This window comes from Medicago sativa, chromosome 1 (genome assembly GCF_051527215.1).
Source record: "Medicago sativa cultivar Bolivia chromosome 1, Bolivia_mono, whole genome shotgun sequence".
NCBI classification, from domain to species: domain Eukaryota; kingdom Viridiplantae; phylum Streptophyta; class Magnoliopsida; order Fabales; family Fabaceae; genus Medicago; species Medicago sativa.
Window position 1 is genome coordinate 23,642,902 of NC_140749.1, and position 11,653 is coordinate 23,654,554.

The following is an 11,653-nucleotide window of genomic DNA, read 5'->3' on the forward strand; positions in this document are numbered from 1 at the left end:
GTGGACAAGAAGTTCCATTGTATTTGTCAAAATCTGGCACTTTGAACTTCTTAGGAACCTCAAACCGGGATACCAAGCATAGATCCCGAGCCTTAGCAGAAACACCGTTCCCACGGCTAGCCTTGACCTCACAGAGTTCTCCAGCTAACTCTCTTAACTATTGTCTCATAGACTCCATTATAGGATCTTGTCCACACGGAGTATCAACATCAATCACCTGTTGCACATTGTGTACAACAGGGTCGGTAACAACAGTAGTCACTTGAGGCATAGAAGTAGGTGTAGTAGCAAAAGTTGTCACAGGAATTTGTCCTTGATTGCCGATACCAGAAATACCAGCCGCAGTATTAGGAGCATAGAAAGACGGGAGTCCATAAGGGTGTCCATTGGGCATAACAAACCGAGCATCAGACATCACAGTAGACAGTGGAATAGATGGAATCACTTCAGTAGAAACTGGGACAGATGTGGCTGGCTGTTCTTGTGCAGCCATCATAGTGGACATAGCGCCATGAGCCTTAGCCAAGTCTTCTTTCATAGCAGCCAATTCGGCGCGGAGCTGAGCATTTTCTTCTTCAAAGTTAGCCATGATTCTTCTCTTGTACAGTCTTGTTTGATGAACTCTATCTGGTTGGTAAACTTTACGAGCACGAGCCACTTTTTAGACTGCGGCGGACAAAACCAGGAGGCAATGAGCACGAGAGAAGTCTTTTGTGACCAATGAATGCATATGATGCATGAGATGTGTTAATGCATATGCAAAAAGACTCTTTTTTGTGTTATCGAAGGGTTTTTTAGACAAATTAGAAGCTTGTAAACATTACTAAACAATTGAAACATCAAAACCAGACAAAACAAACAAACATCATAAAGTCTTACGAGATGATTCCCTTTGAAATGCTAAGCCAAGGGATAGACTTTAAAATGTAAAACAACATAAACAAACTGGAAATAACAACAGGAAAAAGAAATCCTCAAGCATAGGAAGTGGAAGTATCATCCTCAGACTCAGACCCAGACTCATAGCTGCAGTATCGTGCATAGAAGTTACGGGCACCCCTAGCCCTCTTGGAGTCTCTCATAAGCAACCTATCCTTTTCTTCAATTTCTTTCCTAGCTTTAGCCAACTCTTTCTTCAGTGTCAGGACCTCATGAGTCTTCTGCTCATCCTTTCCATCCAAAGTCATAATCAAGTTCTCATCCTCATAATATCTAGTCTTCCACTGATGCTTCTCTCGACTCTCCATAGCTAGATGCTCTTGATACATCTCCTGAGTAGGTGGTAGTAGAGGCAAAGGCATGGTTGGAATAGATGCGGACACATATCTCATGGCGGGGTAAGGCATACCAATCTTCTCAGCTTGGTTTATCACCCACTGTGTATAGGCCTCATGAGCAACACCGGACCTTTCACCCATATGCTTCACCTCTTTCTTTCGAAGCTTAGACCAAGCTTCCATGAAATCCTCTCTTATTCCTGTGAGTGCATTGGAGTAGTGGAAGAAGTAAGGAGATGTAGCAAGATTGATGGGCTTTTCTTTCATCGGGAAACCAAATTGTCGCAAGGCGAGCTCCGGGTTATAGTTGATTCCACCCCGGGTACCAAGAAGAGGTACATTAAGAAACTTCCCACCAGCAAAGATAATTTCCTTGACTCTAGAAGCTGGAGTGAGCCAAACCACTTCATTAGGAGTGAGAGCCATGATCCTCTGTGAAATAGACCAATTCTCTGGATTATCATGAAAAGACTTCGGAAGGTGCGAAATAAACCACCTATAGAGGAGAGGCACACAACAAAGGATGTATCCACGAACCTTGCCGGATCGATCGTGAATAGCATGGTATGTGTCAGCTAGCAAAGTAGGAACCGGATTCTTGGAGTGGAAGATCATAATAGCATTCATGTCCACGAAGTCATCAAGATTTGAAAAGAGAATAAGCCCATAGATGAGAAGTGCAAGAATAGCCTCAAGAGTGTCTTGACAAGTGGTTTTGAGGTTGGCTTTCTCAAGTAGATACTTCGAAGTGAATCCTCGGATGTGAGCCTTAGTGACAAGATTCTTGGAAACATCGGTGGTCTTGAGGTAGAGATCTTTAGCAATAACCAATGGAGTAGGAGGATTCTCAAGTCCTGCGAAGGGTACCCCCTTTGCAATAGATAGACCCATCAAGCAAGAATAAGCCTCTAAAGTAGGCACCAACTGAAAGTCGGGAAAAGTAAAGCACCGATACTCCCGATCATAGAATTGCACTAGAGTGTGCATAAGTTTCTCATCCACATTAGTCTGGAGAATAGTAAGTAAAGCCCCGTAACGATGTCGGAAACCAGTCGGATCCTCGATCTTGAGTGCCAACTCCCTTAAACTAGCCAAATCCACTTCCTTGAACTTGTAGGACTTAGTCTTCCCCATTCCTACAATGTTTACAAATTCAACTTGTCTAAGCCCTTTGATAACAATGCATGGAAAAAAGTTTATGCATGTATGCATGTATGCATGGTTATGTTCAAGTACGGAGAAAACATGGTGGGTTGAAATTCAAAGTCAAGGAGTCATGGGTGGACACGATGTCCGATGAAACAAGGGCTTTAGGAAATAGTAATCGGGTTCTAAAAAGGTTCCCAAGTTGCAACCTTTCTTGCGTATATCATGGTGCCACGAGACGACACTTGCTCCATGATTATCCATAAGAAGGTCTAACTTGAGTGAAGTATCGCGTGACGACTAAAACTCGAGACAACACTTGGTTTAGCCTCCGCACTACATCCTAGAAAATGGCCATGGATGGGTTCGGTTATCTACGGTTCATAGCGTCATAGAACAATTCGAAGTAAAGTGCCTAAACGCGACAACACGCGCCGACAACATCACCCCCAAAATGCCTCAGCTATGTGGGATTGATCGCATAATCCAAAACACGAGGCAACCCCCGGAATGAATTGTCGATTATATCCCCCCTAAATCCTAAGTTCACTCAGCCCGGGTGTAGGACTTTTGATATTCTCACGCCACACGTTTGCAAGAATTTAAACATTTATTCACATCAGAAAACAAAACAAAAAGAAGCAAGTAAAAACGAAAGCGCAAGCGTGGAAATAAAGACTAGGCGTAACTCTCGAATCTCCCCAGTGAAGTCGCCAGCTGTTTTATCTTGGTTTTCGGGTGTCAAACATTGATTACGTTTGAACCTTTTTAACCGGTGATATCTCATTTTTTTCTTGGGAAGGGAAAAAATAAGCAAAACCCTTGAGAATCGAGGTCCGGGAGTTGTTTTCGCTACGGGAAGGTGTTAGGCACCCATAACGACTATAGTATCCTATAGGAACCGTCTTTATTTTCTACGCGCGCGCTTTATTTTTAAATGCTATTTAAGAAGTGATATTTACACCTAAAGTTTGCTAAGTGAAGAATTGGAGGGAGAAGAATGTTTGAATTTTTATTTTATTTGAATTGAAGGAATTTTGATTCCTTGCCTACGTACCCTTTTAAGGGATCAAATCCACCGTAGTTCTCTTCCAAAAAATGTTTTTGTTTTTGTTGGTTGATTTTAAGTTTGAAAATTGGAATTTTGAAGAATGAGAGAGAGAGGCATCAAGGGCATAAGATTTGGAAAATGTGAGGTGGAATTAGTTATTTTGCAAAAGGAGTCTAGTATGATTAATTTTCATTGAAATTTGATTAAGAAAATAAAAAAAGAAAATCAATGGGATTTTGGATCCCAAGGTTTATTGTGAAAATGATTTGAGTGATATTATTCATGTTTGTTTTAAAAAAAATGATTTTTTTTTTCTAAGTGTAAACCCTAGGCATTCATCTAAACATTCAATCCTAAACATACATCTAAACATGCATATCCTAGCTATACTCCTAAAAATATCTATGTGATGTGTGTGCATGTGTCGGTGCTTGTGTCGGTGTACATCATTAGAGTCCATTGTCCTTTACATCATGCCCTAGTTTACATGATATGGTCTTGCAAGAATTGAAATTGCATAAAAGTAAAGTACAAAAAATCCTAGGTTTTTACAAACTAAATCTTTAAAGCTATGGAAACGAAGTGAGATAAGGAATGCTTATGAATGAATGAAACATGAAATGAAATGGTTAGTAGGATAAGGTACAATAGCATGAAAATTATAAGCAAAAGGAACATTAAACAAAGTGGCACAAAACTAAAAAAGGTGATTAAACTCTTAGCAAAATATGCCTAAAATTTATCATGATAATAAGACAAGTGTATGGCCTATAATTCCCATATCATGACAATGTTCAAAGATTCTCATCACAATCAACAAAATGAGAATTACAAGAACACATTCAAGTCAAAGAATCATGTTATATTTTAGGCATATTTGGCATTTAATTTTCACAAACAATATTCACATAACTTGTAAGACAAGTAAACTCACAATATATTCACATGCATTAAAACACTTCAAAATAGCAAGAAAATCTACTGCAAGCTCTCACTTCTCAAATTAATATCATGTATCATGATTAGGGATCAAGAGCATGTGCTTTTCACAAATTTTTAATACAACAACATCACAAAATAACAAGAAACACATCACATTATTTCATCAAGTTTTAAAGTGCAAAATTCATCACAAAAACACCACAAAATTAACAAGAAATGTATATGAAAATTTTAGAATTTTTTTAGAAAATTTTTAGACTCAAGAACATATAAAAACTTCACATTTTTTACAAAAAATAGTAAACAACAATCAAAAAAATACCACACATTTTTAATCAAGATTTGACACATAATATCATCACAAAAATATCAAGAAAAGGATCAGGAACACATAGGAAAATTTTTAGGAATTTTATAAAACAAAAATAAGCATGCAGGGGTGTATATAGCAGGTAAACAAGTGCACATAGCAAAAAAACAACAAAAACAGAAAGAAATACCCAGGCCCAAAGGGAATATGGATCCTGGACCATCCAAACGTATCAGGGACGTTGGATTGATCCAGGATCCTAAACCCTAGATCAAACGGTGCAAGCAGATGGTCCAGGAGTGAACCAGACTGGTTCAAGTGAACCGGTCTGGTTCACGTCCCTTTAAAAACACAAGGGACCGGTCCAAGGCCATTTCCCACTTCTCTTTCTATCTCTTCTCTCAAACCTAGTGAGAGAAGCTCTCACTTCTCTCTAAGATTCCGTCGTCTTCTCCGACGAACACTACGACGGAGGTATGGTGGCTGCCGGTGGCGTCGTCGTACCTGAACCCTTTTTCTGAAAAATTTTTATGTCGTTGTGTTCGTCTTGGACTCCTCTTCATGGTTTTGACACTCGTTTCTGGAAATGAGGCTTAGATTTGAACAGATCTATGCTTGAAGCTTACGTTCCTAGGGTTTCAAATCTTTTTCTGATCTTCTTGGAACTAAACCCTAGTTTAACCTATTTTTTTCGCTGATGATGATTATGAACTCGGATTCATGAAATAAACGGTGAATCTTGGAGAGATTACATTTTAGGGTTTTGGTTTCAAAGTTTTTTCGAACGTTTTCAAAATTTTCACTTCGATTCACCGTTTATTTTCAATTTTTAGCCTTCGATGATGATTATGAGTAAAAACGAGAAGGTCTTTATGTGTTTACCTGAGTTTGATTGGAGATTCGAACGAATAGATCCTTGCAAGCTTCTGGTAAGTTCTGAACTGAAAATAAATCAGTTCTTCTTTTCTTCTTCTTCACTGGTTTGATTCTGCTTCGATCTCTCTTCTTTTCTCCCTTTTGAACTGTGATCGCACAATTTCTTCGAACTTGTGCTTGAATTGCAGTTCCTTCAATTCGATGATGAAGATTCGAACTCGAATCTCTGAGAATTGCAACGAACTAGCTTCAATTCAGTTCAATTCGTTGTTCTGGAAACTTAGGGTTTTCACTGTGTTCTTCGTCTTCTTGTTATTTCTGGCTTTTTGATCGTAACAGAATAGAGAGAGAAGGTGATGATCTGTTTCTGTGATTTTTGATGTGTTGGCGCAATCTGAGTGGGATTGTGATGATTAGGACCTTTTATAGCTTGACATGTGTGCCTGAGAGACAATAAGGGCTTGCCAGGCATTCTGGACCTTAACTGATTTTGGACTTGACTGGCCTTTTGGACTTGAGGGCTTTTCTGCAAAAAAGAGAAGTTGTGGACTAACCTGCAGATTTTTAAAAAAAGGACCAAACTGCAAATCTTTTTTAAGAAAGGACTACACTGTAATTTTTAAAACTTTGGGGACCAAAACGCAATTGACCAAAAAAGAACTAAAAAATAAAAGTTTGACTTGGAGGACCAAAATGCAAATTGGAAAAGATTTTAAAGGGAAAAAAATAATAAAATTGAATTAAAAAAAAGTAATTTGGAATAAACGTAAAGTGAAACCAATAAAAATCACAAAATGGACTAAAATGAACCAACTACTTAAATGAGGTACTTTAAAGTAACCTCTCTCTGTCGAAATTTCGTGTGAAATGACCAAAATGCCCCTAGGGACTAAAACGACTCAAAATGACTCAGATGCAATTTTAAAATGGATTTTATCATGGAATTAAAGCAAGAGTTTATTTAAACCAATTGAAAAAGACTCAGAGACAATTTTTAGAAATTAAACAGAGTTTTAACACATGAAAAGACTAAAATGCCCCTAGGGGCTAAACTGACTCAAAATGACTTCAAATGCAATTTTTTGAAATGGATTTTGACATAGAATTGAAATAAAGACTTATTCAAACCAACTGAAAAGACTCAAACAATTTTTCACAGATTGAAAGAAAATTTAACATAGGAAATGACTAAAATACCCTTTTTTTCATGAATTTTGCAAATAATATTGAAATAAGATGCAGAGAAAGATGCAATTGATCAGAGACATATCAAATGACTTAAAATGCAAGAAAGATGTTTTTGGATGACTTAAAATGCAAGAGAACATGGACAAATACACAGTTGAAAGACTTGTAAAGCTAAGTTGAGAGATAAAGCAGAGTAAAATGTAAATGTAAACAATAGCAAATTGGCAATTAAAAGTAATAGACATATATCAAAGATGAAAGAAAATTTTGAACAAGTATTTTTAGGTCCAAAATTAGGGTATAACACCTCCCCATATACCTAGCATTGGAATAGAATTCTATCCCAATAGTTTTGTTGGCCTGCTCAAAAATCATACTAACAAGGGACTCCCACCCTTTCTCAGTGATCACCTGATGGAACTCGGGGTTGGAGATGAGTTTGGTGAAATCAAATCCTCTCTCCGGGATAACCTTATAGCCTCGGATGTCCTTGAAACGGTCACGGGCAGCATTATTGTAAAACCGGTGGTTTATGGACGATGATGGTGCGGTGTTAGGGCTAGGTTTAACGGGCTGTTTACGTTTGGGGGCTATTTTGGCCTTTTTGGATGGTTGGGATGTGGCTTGGGACTTGCCTTTGTTCCTTGTTTCCACCATGGTTAGGGTTAGGGTTTGGAGAAAAAAAAAATGGATGTTAGGGTTAGGGTTGGAGTGGAGATGATAGAGATGTTGGATTTGGTTTGTTTGTGGGTGAAGATGAAGGTTTATGGTGATGGTTTGATGATTGGAAGATGAAAAGATGAAGATTTGTGGTAGAAAAGGGTTAGAAAATCGTAGGTTAGGGTTCTGGGAAAATTTTGGCAGAGTTTGGCTACTTTTGGAAGTGAATGGAATGAAAATCGTGAAGGTGAGAAAAACACAAGAAGGGGGGGTTGAATTGTGTTTTGGAAAATTCTTCATTTCTCCTAAAAACTGAACACACTGATCAGAAGCTAAGCGAGACAGCTTCTGAAGTGATTATCAGAATCTATATGCAGCGGTATAAAACAGAGAGAGAGAAGAAGAAAGACACAAAGCAATTATACAGGTTCCTTCCACAAACCGGAAGTAGTCCTGTCCCCCTTGCACTTCCAAGGAGAGTTCACTATGAGTAATATCTGATTACAAATGCTCAAGCACACAAGCAAGAGACTTCCTTTGCTCAAGCACACAAGCTAGAGACTTCCTTTGCTCAAGCACACAAGCTAGAGACTTCCTTTGCTCAAGAACACAATCAAGAGACTTCCTGCTCAAGCACAACTGCAAGAGACTTCCTAACTAAACAAAATTACACAGAAAATTGTTTAAGGTTGAACACTTGATATACAATCAGAGGTGCTCACAATACAAATTAGATACAGACTCAATGGACTTAAGAATTTCTAAGATATGACTTTGAGACACAGAAATTCTAAGTGAATGCAGAACAATTTCAGCAGAGGTTTGGCACTTGTAAAAATCTCGTGAGTCTTTCGTTCAGCGTTCTTGCATTACCAAATCTCTAGGTCTTCACTCCTTTATATAGAGGTGTGAAAGAGACGTTGTGAAATTGCCAGCACACCATAGAGTCGTTGTTGAAGCTTGATCTTTCACCAATGATATTTTGCCTGATTTGGTTGTTGTCCTATGAAGAACAAATTTGAAATCCATTCCTTATCCAAAGGAACATCTAAGCAGGCGAAGCCGTATTCTGGAGCTGTTTTCTTGTCTTGTAGCGTGGACACAAAACAGAGTAGTGGAGAACGTGGTTGTACAATTCGTACAAAGTACAATGTCAACGCTTTCGTCCAAATTGCAAGCACATGCCTTCAAACACCTTTGAAATGACCGTTGCAATGTTCCACTAATTTTCTGCTGTGTTTTCGAATCCAATAGACAGCTTTTGCAATGTAGATTCTTCAATCTTTGAATCTTCTGCAAATCCAGTTGATCTTCAGCTTCTGGTGAAATGACTTCTGATAATGCAGCTTCTGATGATGCAGCTTTTGATGATGCAGCTTCTGATGATGCAGCTTCTGATAATGTGGCTTCTGGACCTCTTGTCTTCAGGAGCACTATTCTTCAGGAGCACTATTTCTTCAGGAGCAGCTTGACTTCAGGAGCGCTTTTACTATCTTCAGAATCACCTAAGCTTCATTTTCTTTTGCTCTTTATTTGCTCATTCAGAACCAATTAATAATGTAACTTTTTAACTGTGATCCTGTACACTTGAACAAATATTAGCTAGTCCAATTTACAATTTTTAATACCTTGTTATCATCAAAACTCTTTAAGGTTCATTGTTAAACACATTTTGTTCCAATAATCTCCCCCTTTTTGATGATGACAAACAATAGTATTTAGAATTGGTCAATTGTTGTTAATCTAATTAACGAGTTGACTTTCGGGTTTCTGAGGTTTGTAAGCTCAGAGTCTGAGGTTTGTAAGCTCTAACTCCCCCTGAGTCTGATAGTCTTTAAGGTGAGGTTTGTAAGCTCCCCCTAAGTTCTATCCAGGTTAATTAAATTCATTTTTCGCACAATAATATCAGAGCTTAAAAAATTGAAAGAATTGACTTATAGATAAGAAGAATGGTTCAATTAATTTTTATTTGAAATTTGATACTCCCCCTTTTTGATACACCGATAAAAAAGGATAGAATTTTTCAAAATTTTCAAATATTAATTAATGGGACTCAGAGCCTTTAAATACTATCACATATACTCCCCCTTTTGTCATTAGCAAAAAGACATAAACAAAAAGAAGAGATGAGAAAAACATAAGATTAAAGGTTCAGAGCATAATTCAAAACATTTTAAAGCATATTAACCATCTTCAAAAATTAAATAAACAGTCATAGCAAGCATTATTATCAAAGCAAATAATATCACACAAGGTATAAACAGTTAATGATATTCAGAAGCAAGAAGATGTCAGAAGCAGATGATATCAGAAGCGAAAAAGGATCAGAAGCAGAAAAGAACTAAGAATATCAAAAGCCTAAAGAGAAAAAAAATAAGCTAAAGGTGTGCAACTATGGGTTTGGCTTATTTTTCTAAAATCTTCTTCAGAAGCTCTTGAACATCAGCATATTTCTTGTCCATCTCTGTTATGTAGGTGTCTTCTCTGATCTTGGCTTCTTGCATATCAGCTTCCAACTTTGATATCTTCAGCTTCTGCTCCAGTAGCTCTGTTTCCAGCCTCTCATTTTCTTCCTTGAGCACCTTGTTCTCCTGAGCTAGAGCCAGGTTAGGTGCATCAACCTTTTCCAGGATCTCAGAAGGAATGATCAGATGCAGCTCCTTAGGCAGGAATTCATCAGGTTTTCTGCCTCTGATACTGAGTGGATTCTTCACCCAAGTACCAAGAATTTCTACATCTCCAGCATTCTCTTCAATTCCATTCAACCAATCTTCCAGCTTCTGCTTGGCTTGCTCTTGAGCCTCTATGCAGGAATCATGCAGCTCTGAAATCAGGTTGATGACCCTTTCCTTGATCCTTTTCCATTGCTTCTGATAGCTTATTGTATGACCCAAGTCATTTCTTCCTGCTATCAGTCTGAGAACTTCAGAAGCAATATCTTCCCACACATCTTTTAGTACTTGAGAATCCAGGAAAATGGTGGGAGGGTAAGGTTGTTTAGAGGGTTTTGGAGGGGCTAGGGGAACAATTGGTTGGTTTGATGAAGATTGGTCATTTGTAGTTAAGGATTGGCTAGTTGATGGTTGGTCAGGAGTGGGGTCAACTACCATATCAGAGGCATGATCATATTGATCATCCTCAGAGTCTGTGTCCATATCACATACACCAGTATGATGGGTGATCTTGATAACTTGAACTGGTGAAGAAGATATGGAAGCAGAGGTTAGCTCAGGAACAATGTGTTCAGGAGCGGCAGTTTTAGGTTCAGGTTCAAAAGTGGGTTTAGTAACTGGTTGTTCAGGAACAGAATGTTCAGGAACGGTCTTTTGAGGAATTGGTTGTTTAGGAACAGATGGTTCAGGAACAATTGGGGGTGATGAAGTTGTAGGGGGTGAAGATTGAGGGGGTGAAAAGGCTTTTTCTGGAGAAGGTTTTTGTTGTGGGGGGTCTTCTGAAACAACTTTATCAGAAGCAGCTGCTTCTGGAGTTGTCTCAGAGGCTTTCTCTGAGGTTGTGTTAAAGCCAGATTGAGGTAGTTCACCTAGATAATGACTTTCTAGGTGATCTAGAAGAGATGTGTCTTCAGAAGGAATAGAGGATGTGCTACAAGATGTGTGAGAAACTTGATGTACCTTAGATAACATTGCAGAGTTATCTACTGCATCTGAAGTTTCAAGATTCTGAACTTGCTCTACATTTTCAGCAACAGCTCCATCCACTATTAGAGTCCTCTCTCCTTCCTGTTCTTTTTCAAGTTCTTTCATGGCTTTCCGTTCTTGCCTATTTGCTAAAAAGTCATCAGAAAGATCCTTAGCCATTCTCTTCATGGCTGGAGTCATTTCAACCATGGAACTTTTCTTGTCAACAGGAGCCTTCTTCCTTTTCAGCTTTGGCTCAGCCTCTTCTTCTTCTATCTCCTCAAGAGCTTCATCCAGTTTTTCCTTGTAGTAAACTGTTTCAGCTTTCCCTCTCTTTCTCTTGGCATCCTTCTTTTGCTTACGCTTATTATCAGTGGCTTCTGACGCAGTAACTCCTCTAACTTGCTTCCCTTTGGTCTTAATAGGAGTAGTTACTTCCTGAGAGCTTGCATCTTCCTCCAAGACATACTTAGCAACTGATTGAACTAGGAAATCAGAGTCACTTTCCTTAAAGATGGGAGGAAAGTCCCTGATTATCTCAGTTTCAGCAGTTGTCATCTCTAAC

The 11,653-nt window shown here is 38.5% G+C and overlaps 1 pseudogene; it reads right to left on the reverse strand.

Moving 5' to 3' along the window:
- Nucleotides 1-973: 973 nt before the first annotated feature.
- LOC146953752 (uncharacterized) lies at nt 974-11,298 on the reverse strand (annotated as a pseudogene).
- Between the last annotated feature and the right edge of the window lie 355 nt (nt 11,299-11,653).